General features: G+C 47.6%; 1 pseudogene; it reads right to left on the reverse strand.

The window, feature by feature from the left end:
• Positions 1 to 4,986: 4,986 nt before the first annotated feature.
• Positions 4,987 to 6,751, reverse strand: LOC146855758 (18S ribosomal RNA; annotated as a pseudogene).
• Between the last annotated feature and the right edge of the window lie 3,661 nt (positions 6,752 to 10,412).

The following is a 10,412-nucleotide window of genomic DNA, read 5'->3' on the forward strand; positions in this document are numbered from 1 at the left end:
CATAGTTGCATATAATCCACCAATACATCAGATTCCTTTGTAACATGGGTTCAGATATCATATTCATAATACAATAGTATTTTTTCCTCTTGATTATGAAACTTGTATGTGTATCAATCCTTTTCAATTTATCAACCACATCTCCTTGGTTGATGCAGGTGCCGACGCATGTTTTGATGCCAGGCGTTTCCCCAGGGCTAACACAGCTCATTAAAAATTCACAGGTGGAAAGGCAGCCGAGAAATATCTGATTTTTTTTACATAGATTTTAAAGGGGAAAAAATGAGAACTTCAGTGTTCCAGGATGGTGAATTAGTCCTTGATAGGAACACGACAGGCGCAAGAAATGCACACTACTTATATTGCACAACTCTTAGGGGAACCCTTCACTTAGAATCACAAATATGTTGCCACAGAGTGAATCAGGACAATAAACCATCAAAATCTCCAGGAACAACAGAAGGCGTTTTCCGCACAGTACTATCTCACATCTCCGATATGAGTAGGGCGCATTTCTTGCACTTGTGTTCTAACGAGGACTAATTCCAGTGTTTTTCACTGAAAGGACATGTAAAACTTAAGTACACATATCCTACTTTTTAAATACAGTGTACCCTGCCCTATGAGCCTTTAAGGCCTACATTAAGAGTGACTTATAAGTATTAAAAAGGAAGGTTTAAGCCTGGTCAAAGGTTTATTTTTCCAGGGCAAAATGATAGTGCAAAACTGCACTACAGGCTGCAGTGGCAGACCTGAGACGTTTTACAATGCTACTTCAGTGGGTGGCACAATGAGTGCTGCAGGCCCACTCCTAGCATTTCATTTACAGTCCCTGGGTTTCATGTTCGAAGGGGAGAGCACAAGCACTTCATAACTGGTTAGCAGTGTTAAAGTGCCCAGAGTCCAATATGCCAACAAAAAATGAATTCAGCAAACAAGCGGAGTGAAGGTAAAAAGTTTGGGGTGACCCTGCAGAGGGCAAGGTCCAACAAGCTACTATGGATGAAGGTGTGGACATACCACACAATGCGCAAAAGTAATACACAAATAAGACCTCTTCACACCTGTTATAATTTAGGAGAGTGCTGAAGACACACCTCTTCAAAGAATACTACATTACAACTAAGTTATTGCCCCCTTCTGCTCTCAGAGCCCATCTGTACAAATACCACACATATATCTGAAGAGAAAGCAAATGGTTAGGTACACTGTTAACTTTGGCTTTCACAACATTTGTGAAATAAAACTATTGCACACATGCAGAAGTTTGATTTAAACATACACATTTTGCCAGGCTTGCTGTAGCTGTCAGTGCACAGTGGCATACAGGGTGGCTGCTGCTGCTGTGCAAAGGAGCATTGGTGTTCATTTTCATGAGGTAAAATATGTTATCAGTCTGGATTTAGTGGAAATAAGAGAAGGACTCAGTAACAACATTAATTACTTGAGTGTTATTGGTCATTAAAGTCAGGTTCAGATCATACATCCTTTTCTGCTGTTTGAACAGCAGTTTTGATCCATGGAGAGGTCCATCCTGCTTCTGGGAAGACCCTTGGTGATTGCATCTTCCCCCTCTTTGATCCAGACCGCTAAGTCAATGCTGACTATAATTCCTCACAGCCAATACGTTTGTCCAGAATACTTTGATCTACAAATCTGAGCATCTCTGGAATTCCAAACTTCTGTACTTATGTACAGCCATTCCTCTCTGAAACAGGTTGCCTTCATCTGTATATTTTCTGCTTCTTTCTGCTTTACTGGTGTGTTTTGCTCATTGACTGGAGGGGACTATTCCATCAGAAGTAAAGAACAGCACATGTATTTGATCAAAGAAAGAAGGTTGAATCTGCCCTTGTCACTTGCAGGACTGACACTGATTCACACGGTGGTGTATCCAGAAGTGCACTGCTGAAAAACAGGCAAGGCCATGGTTGCAGCAGTCAGAATAGAGAAATAATGCCTTACAAGAACAACCACATCATGAAGGACAACTACACAACTGAATGTCACTGAAGCACACCCATAATCATGCCTCACCCAACAACTCAAGCATTAAACAAATAAATGGCCCAATAATGCCTGTTCAATCTGGGGCCGGAGAGTGTTACAGCATGGAAACAGCTGTAACAAACATTGTTGTGTCCTTTATGAACACTGTGCAACAGCGAAGACTTCCTGTTTATTCTCCTGATCTGACTGTGCCACTTAATACAGTTAATGACACCTTACTTGTTGACATCTTACCAACTAGACTCAGACATAGTGGAACAGGTTTCATTCAGACCTTACAAACTGATCGCAAGTGGTCACAAGCAAAGACTTCCTCTTCCCTCACACTCCTTACAATGCCCAGCAAGGCTCTCTTTTGGCTCCCGTCATATTCAATCTCTCTCTTAAATCTCTGGGCGAACTTCAACACTCTCTCTGTGTCAGATGCTACCCGTGTGAATGCAAGACAGGAGCTGCGTCTAGACCCAAATACTGGGATGGATGGCTACTACATAGGGAGGACTGGATGGCCACTTGGAAACACACATTTAATTACAAAATGATGACTTTCCTCATCATCATCCTAGACACCAGCAGCGAAATAGTTTCACAACAGCGTCCCAGCCTCTTAAATTCTGGGCTCTGCTTGAGTCCATCCCATGGTGCTAGAATACTAGGTTTTACTCTGGACAACAAGCTGAATACGGATCTACACAGAAAAGCAGCAGCGAAGATTGCACGTAACTCCCTCAATTCAAATCTGACAAACTCTTCCTACCATAGAAGGCCTCAAGGCAAACTTTGCAGGTACCAGTTATTTAGATGGAATGTGACATTTTGCTTCTAAACAACAAGAAGACTGGTCTCCAATTGCTCCAGTTTCATAAATCTTTTTAAGTGGTTACCTCTCGAAGCCACATCCTTCCTACAGTCTGCACGCTCTCAAACTGCCCACAAGACAAACAAAATAATGTCAGGGGGTTCCATGATGTTATGATGTAAAGGCACAATTTGATTAGAAAACCCTCCACTTTCCAAGGAAACCACCAAGACCCACTCTTTTTCTGGCTTCACTCCGAGAATATTAAATAAGATTCATAGAGAGATCAGACAAACACCCTCTCTACTGCAGTTCAAAAAGAGACTGAAAAACACATTCTCCAAAAGTATCTCCTCCCAAACTGAAAGAAAACTCCTGATTGCACCTTTGCAACCTCTCAATCATGATTCCACTGTATTTTTCCTGTATCGCCACACAGGATATCTGCCCCAATGTCCTTGGTGAAAACAGTAGCGTTCTTACTTTCACATGACTTATCCGCTCTCCTCACATAGTTGATATCCCATCCTGCCTCCACAGGAATGTGATATATTGACTCACATGTTCCCTTGATACATACATATTATTTCTAGACCTGCGCGTAAATCAAATCAGAAAGCTGGATAGTGACGTGTTTCACTGAGTTGTTACTCACTCACACACTCATCCACTAGCTGGATTGGCCTTGAGAATGAAACGTAACTAGTGATGTTTTTGCCCACATGAAGCTGAGAACCTAACTGGTGGACATCTTGAAACCTGGCAAAACCTTGCGGGTGGGGCGCCACCCTGGGCAGGGTAGGGGCATCTGCTTGCCGGCTTGCACCACTAGCCTGCGGGGACCAGGACTAAAATAGGTGGGGATGAAGGGAGCTGTTCATCCCACAGGAGCCTCAGATTCCTCCCGGGTAGGGAAGGTGGCCCGGACCTGACCTGGAGCCCTGGCTTGCAGGGACTGGGCCTCCCAAGTGAAAGCCATGGCTTCGTCTGCCTCTCACAAGGGATGATGCAAGCTGTTCAGCCGATAGCAGCCCCAGACCCTTCCCTGGACCAACACCACCCTGCCCCAGGTAGGAAAGGTGGCTCTGCCCAGTGCCTAGAGCCCTAGCCTGTGAGGACTGGGTCTCCCAGGCAAAAGGCATGGCTTCACCTACCTCTCATGGGAGATTACAGGAGCTGTTCAGGCTGCAGGACCCCCAGACTCCTCCCTCTCCGATTCTGCCCTGCCCCAGTTAGGGAAGATGGCCCTGCCTGGTGCCGGAGCACTGACCTGCGGGGACCAGGCCTCCCAGGCAAAGTCATTGCTTCAAGCGGCTCTCACAGGGGATTACAGCATGCAGGAGGCCTAGACTCTGCCCCATCTGACACTACCCAACCTGGTGACCAGAGGGCCCCGGCAACAGTCGACAAAGAGGCCAGCATTCAGAAGGATCCTTCCTGAAGACACCAACCGGTTTCCGGCTTCCATGTGGCACCGCTGGTGCACACTCCAGCCATCTGGTCACCCTGCTGACCTGTGAGAAACTGTACTCCAATCACTGCACCCAACGGCACAGAGCAGGAGGGGAGGCTCCTGTGCCGCACTGTACCAAGTGGGGGCAACCTCCCATGGGCCCACATGCCATCAAATAAACTCACCCGCTTCTGATACATGTGTGGAAGCTTGAGCAGTGAGTGGCAGCATCTCCTCCCACCCATCAAAGCAGGCATCTCCACCATGAGGAGTCGGGGCTCCCTCATGGCCCCGTCTCCTTCTCATCCAGGCTGCCCTACCACCCAAGACACTCCTCAGTCACTCAAAATACAGGCAGGCCAGGATCAGGCTTGAGATGGCCCAGGCGGCGGGGCCCTCAGGGCAAGCATGCACTGCAATTCGGTCACCCCCCCCCCCCCCCCAGGTGCCTGATGGGTGAATTTGGGTTCCCTCTTGGGAGAGCTGTCTCTTGTAAAGTGCCCCTCCCAGCATTACCCACCCTGCTCCCTCATATGGCGGTTTGGGTTCTCCCAGGAGGGAGGAGCCTGTTTTGTGCCCAGTCCTCACCAAAGCTCCCAGCAACCACAGACCGCTCCACCACACAAGACACCCAAGGAGAGGGCCAGGCCCTGTGCCTTGGTTCCACTGGGAGACGCCAGAGAGTTCAGGCTGTGAATATCAGTCACTCAGGCCACTCCACCATTAATTATCTTTAAATAGGTTCACCTAAGGAAACCTTCTTACAACTTTTTCTTCCTCTAGATAGTCGAGTTTAATCATTTTCTCGGCGCTCCAGCAAAGCAGTTGCCGACTTTGATGAGGCTGATCCAAGGTCCTCATTAAACCATCCAGTCGGGAGTAGCGATGGGCAGTGTGTACAAAGGGCAAGGACTTAATGCAAGCACATAATCTGCACTTACTGAAAATGACTCATTAATGGGAAATAATTGAAATTCCTATTTGCTATCACAAGTGGGGTTCCGCATGTTACCCGCACATGTAGGCAAAGGATAGACACCTGCTGATCCGTTCAGAATAGCAAGGCTTGCAGCTTCAGGCATCTAAGGGCACCACAGACCTTTTCTTGCACAATCTCGTGTGACTGAACACCACTGGTCCCTCTAAAAAGTTGTTGGACTCCACCTGCTGAGGGGTCACATAATCTGCTCGTTATTAGAACTAACCAGACAAATTGCTCCACCAACTAAGAGTGGCCATGCTTCAACCCCCCCCCCCTCGACCCCCCCATAGAATCGAGAAAGAGCTATCAATCTGTCAATCCTTTCTATGTCCGGGCCCGCTGAGGTTTCCCATATTGAGTCAAACTAAGCCGCATGCTCCACTCCTAAAGGTGCCCTTCCATAAATCTACTTAAATTTCCGCGTTGCAACCGTACTCCCCCAGAAGCCAAAGACATTGCCTTCCCAGAAGCTGATCTTCATTTCATGGGAATAACGCTGCTGGATCACTAGTCGGCAATGTTTATAGTCAGATCAACAATAGCATCTGATCGCCTTTCGTTCTTGATTAATGAAAACATTCTTGGCTAATGCTTTCGCTTTGGTCTGTCCTGGCCGGTCTACGAATTTCTCCTCTAGCAGCGTATGCCCCGGGATGCCCATCTTAATTATGGCCCCAGTTCCAAAAACAAACAAAATAGAACTGGAGTCCTATTCCATTACACCGCACTGAAGAATTCAGGAAATTGGCCTGCTTTGAAAACCCTACATTTTTCAAAATAAATGCTCTGGACCCCAAAGACACACAGTCAGGACATCAGTGGGGCACCAAGAGGCAGGGACTGGGGCAAGCCGTAACTTGCGTTGCGGTGGACTGCCAGCTCTACCCCATGATCCAACTATGAGCTTTTGAACTGCAGTAACTTTAATAAACGCTATTGGAGTTGGAATTACTGTGGCTGCTGGCACCAGACTTGCCATCCAATGGATGCTCGTTAAAGGATTTAAAGTGTACTCATTCCAATTAGAGGGCTTCAAAAGAGTCCTGTGTTGTTATTTTTCATCACTACCTCCCCGAGTCTAGAGCAGGTAATGTGTGCTCCTGCTACCTTCCGCGGATGTGGTAGCTGTTTCTCAGGCTCCCTCCCCAGAATCAAACCCGGATTCCCTGCAGTCACCATGGTAGGCACAGAAAGTACAATCGAAAGTTGATAGAGCAGACATCCGTATGCATCATCACAGGAATGTGTGATCAGCCTAAGGTTATCTAGAGTCACCAAAGCTGCCAGGAGAGCCCGGATTGGTCTTGGTCTGATAAATGCACCCATCCCAGGATGTCACCAGTCAGCATGTATTAGCTCTAAAACTACCACTGTTATCCGAGTGACAAATGGAGTGATCAAAGGCACCACAATGGATTTAATCAGCCATTCGTGGTTTCACTGCACTTATACTTGCATGTCTTAATCTTTGAGACAAGCATATGCTTCTAGGAGAATCAACCAGGTAGCCACACCTGCTGGATGTTAGGAGGAGCTGCATGCCTGTCCTGGACCAACCTGCACACCCCTCGGGAGCCTGCTTTGGGAGCACTTTGCCTGCACAGGGAAGTCATACGAGCACCAGCAGGCCCAGCCTGCATTGCAACATCAGAAGGGAGAGGCGGGCCAAAGTGCAGCCTGAGCAAGACACAGGGGTGCTGTGTCCTGGCCTGGACAGACAGGGGCACCCCATGGATCGTTTGTTGCCAGCTGCTGTGGAAATGCACTGGATGGAAAAAGGGCAATAGACAGGTACATAGAGTGCAGAACACAAAGTAGCATCTGGGACTAGATCTACCCAACACCATCCATTGTGGTCAGACTTCTTCACAAACTGTCAGGCTGCTTGGTTTCACTCTGCTGAGTGGCCTCCACTAAAGGCAGAACCACAAGTCGGACAGTCCTGGCAGCATGCAGGCTCTCTACTTGAAGCAACAGTCGAGGCTGACCATGCAGCCCATTTCTAAGTGGACCAAGTGGACCTAATCAATCAGAGTACAAGGCTGGCTAAAGCGGCCCGAGCAGGCCACTCTGCATGGGATGTCAGCTTCGTATCTCTGTCTGCTCTCTGGGAAACAAGGCTCGAAGGAAAGGCTTATCTGACAGATTGAAAGTCAGCCACAGAACAGGCAGCACCCAGGTGAGAACCACTGGGCAACAAGGGGGCCAAAGTACCCTGTCCCTACTAATTGGACCAAGGCTGCCCCCTTTATTTTAATCTGTGCACACCGAGTGACAGAGGGAGCTGTCAGAGAAAATGCACCTGAACTCTTGGTTCACTGTCTGGGATGAAAAAGTCAAATGAACTACTATTGGGACTTCGAGAGCATCTGGGCGTGCCCTAGCAATGCACGACGAGCAACCAGATGTCCAGATACAAAATAGGGCCATCTGGTCTCTCTGTGACTTCTGAAAAGGGTCTCAGACATGGAGCTATGAAAGGGCCTCACTGAGCACTTACCTGGGGCCCACCTAGAGCTTCTGAACCTGGACAAGCAGAGGAGACCTCCCCAGCCTGGGGGACCAGGTCTCAAGCACTTTGCGACACAGCGAAACGGTGAAAGGGGCCCAGGGGCTTCCACCCCAGAGTTTCTGAACCCAATCAATCACAGTTCAGTGCTGCCTATACCACCCTCCTACCCAACGCAGGCCGCCCTGCACAAGGATATCAGCTTGCATCCCTGCTTGCTGGCGGTAAGCAGGGCTTGTTGGGAAATGCCCATCAGACAGAGCTGGAACACAGCCACAGACTCAGGCCCCAGGGACCCCAAGTTGAGCCAGCCCAGGCCCTCGCAACATCTGAGGAGGAAGATTGGAGGGTGATGGTGTCCCTCGTACCTTGTCCTTAATAATCGGGAGGAAGGCTACTTGCCTTTCATGTAATCCATGCACACAGAGTGAAATTAGGCCATTGGAGCGACCACATCTGACCTCCTGGAGCCATGGCTGGCTTGGAGAGTCAAATGAGTTGTCACTTGGACTTTCAAGTCAGCCCAGCCATCACGAACACAGTACAGTGCTGGTTAAAATGCCCCCCCTTGGCCAGGCCTCCCTGCACGGGGATGTCAGCTTCGCATCCCTGGGGGCACCCCTAAGGCTGCACCTGGGTAAGAACGACCAGACAACAAAGGGGTCCGAGGGACCCTGGCCCCCACTTATCGGGAGCAAAGTTACCCCCTTTTCTTGCATCCCTGCATGCCCAGTGAGAGAAGGGGCCGGTGGTGACAACACACTCAACCTCCTGGAGCCCTATCTGGGCTTAAAGAGTTAAATGAACCCTCATTTACACTTCCAGTGCAGCCCAGCCATCTGGACGCGCCATGGGAATTTATTGTGCACAACTAGATGTTCACTGTTCGAAGCAACCAGATGTCTGGGCTCAAAAGATGGCCATCTAGTCCTGCTCCGACTTCTGAAAAAGGATTTATTTGGCTTGTCCTTGGAGGGGACTCTGAGGCCAGGTTCTCTGAGCCAAAGTTGGGTATTAGGCATGGGGTGGCTTGGTCAGACCTTCTGAACCCAGACAAACAGGGGAGATTTCTCTGGGCCTGTAGGACCAGGTCTCTGGGCACTTTATGACAAAGCGGTCAGTGAAAGGATTCCAGAGCCAGGGGCTTATACCCCGGAGCTTCTGAAACCAATCAATCAAAGTAGAGTGCTGGCTAAACTGCCCCCACCGAAGCAGGCTGCTCTGCACGAGCATATCAGCTTTGCATCCCTACCTGCTCTCCGGGAAACAGGGCTCATAGGGAAGGTCCATCAGACAGGGCTAGAAGACAGCCACAGACTCTGCCTTTTTCTATCATCACTTGTGCTCTTCTACTTTTTTCTGTCTTTCTTGACAATCTGAGCCTACTTGTCTACAGCATACAATGGGTAAAAGTCGCCTTTTAAGTAAAAAAATGACATGCACAAGAACAGACCAAGCATTTAAGGCTGCTGTAATCGAACAAGATCAAGTCTTTTTTTACTTGCCCTATCGGAGAGGGCATACCGTATGAGCATTTATGTTGCATTTGTAAAGCTCATGTTCACCCCAAGAGATCTCTTGGCACAGATGTACAATGTTACCCAACTCTCACCCTCACTCGCTATGTAGAATGTCTCCTTCACTTTGGCCATCAACTTCACTGCAACAGGAAAGGGGGTGTAGAATTAAGAGGGAGCGTTTTAAAAACCGATTGGAAGTTAGGAAAATGGAGTGGCTTAAACTCTCAGATAAAGAGTCCCTTAGAAGAGCTCCCTAGTTAAAGAAGCGTTTCCTGTCTGGATTGTATAATCTGTAGATGAGGACAAATTGTTTGACCTCTCTAAGGGTAGAGCATTTTGCTTTTCAGGTACATTGTGGTGACACAACATTTATACAGCAAACAGAAGGGTTTGGATTCCTTTGAAATGCACAATATCCCTTTGCGTAGTTACACGAAATTTAGAGAGAATTATGCAAAATTATGTGAAATTACACGAACAGCAAACCAGGCATTTAATACTATTTTTTAGGTGAAATGCACCCTTGCAACCATTTTAGACACAAGGACGAATTTTGCATTAAAAAAATGTAATTGTCTTAAATTGCATATGATGTTCATTCGAGTTGTTCCCATGCTCCTGCGATTGGATTGTTCCCTGAACGGGTGGAAAATTACATGACATAGCTTAATCACGTAATTTCAGGCATTTTGCGTAATAAACTGGAAATAACACAAGATTATACTGGTGTAACAAACATTTCACCTGGGCCAAAGGTAGATTTATTCGGGCATTGAAGATATGATCTTATAGTCCACTTCTGCCTAAGTGGTGACAATACAGATTTTTGCAATAGATATGTGTTTATTTGTGTTTCCAAGCACTCACTGCTTTGCACAGTATTTTAGAATCTCTTGTGTCTGTGAGATCAAATCAGGTGGACCAATCAAAGCTTCTGAAAGACATTTGGTGAGAACTCCATAATTCTAATAGTGAGGTATTAAATGTATGTGAAGCCAGTGGCGCCGATTAACTACTGGTACCTCACGTCTCCTCCCATTAGGGACAAGGTCTTGAGTGAGTCTGACCTGTACTTTCAGGAAAATGAAGGGTCGGTTGACTTGGCGAATACACTTTGGGAGGCCTATAAGGTAGTTATA

The sequence above is a fragment of the Triturus cristatus genome, chromosome 4_1, assembly GCF_964204655.1.
Source record: "Triturus cristatus chromosome 4_1, aTriCri1.1, whole genome shotgun sequence".
Lineage (NCBI taxonomy): Eukaryota > Metazoa > Chordata > Amphibia > Caudata > Salamandridae > Triturus > Triturus cristatus.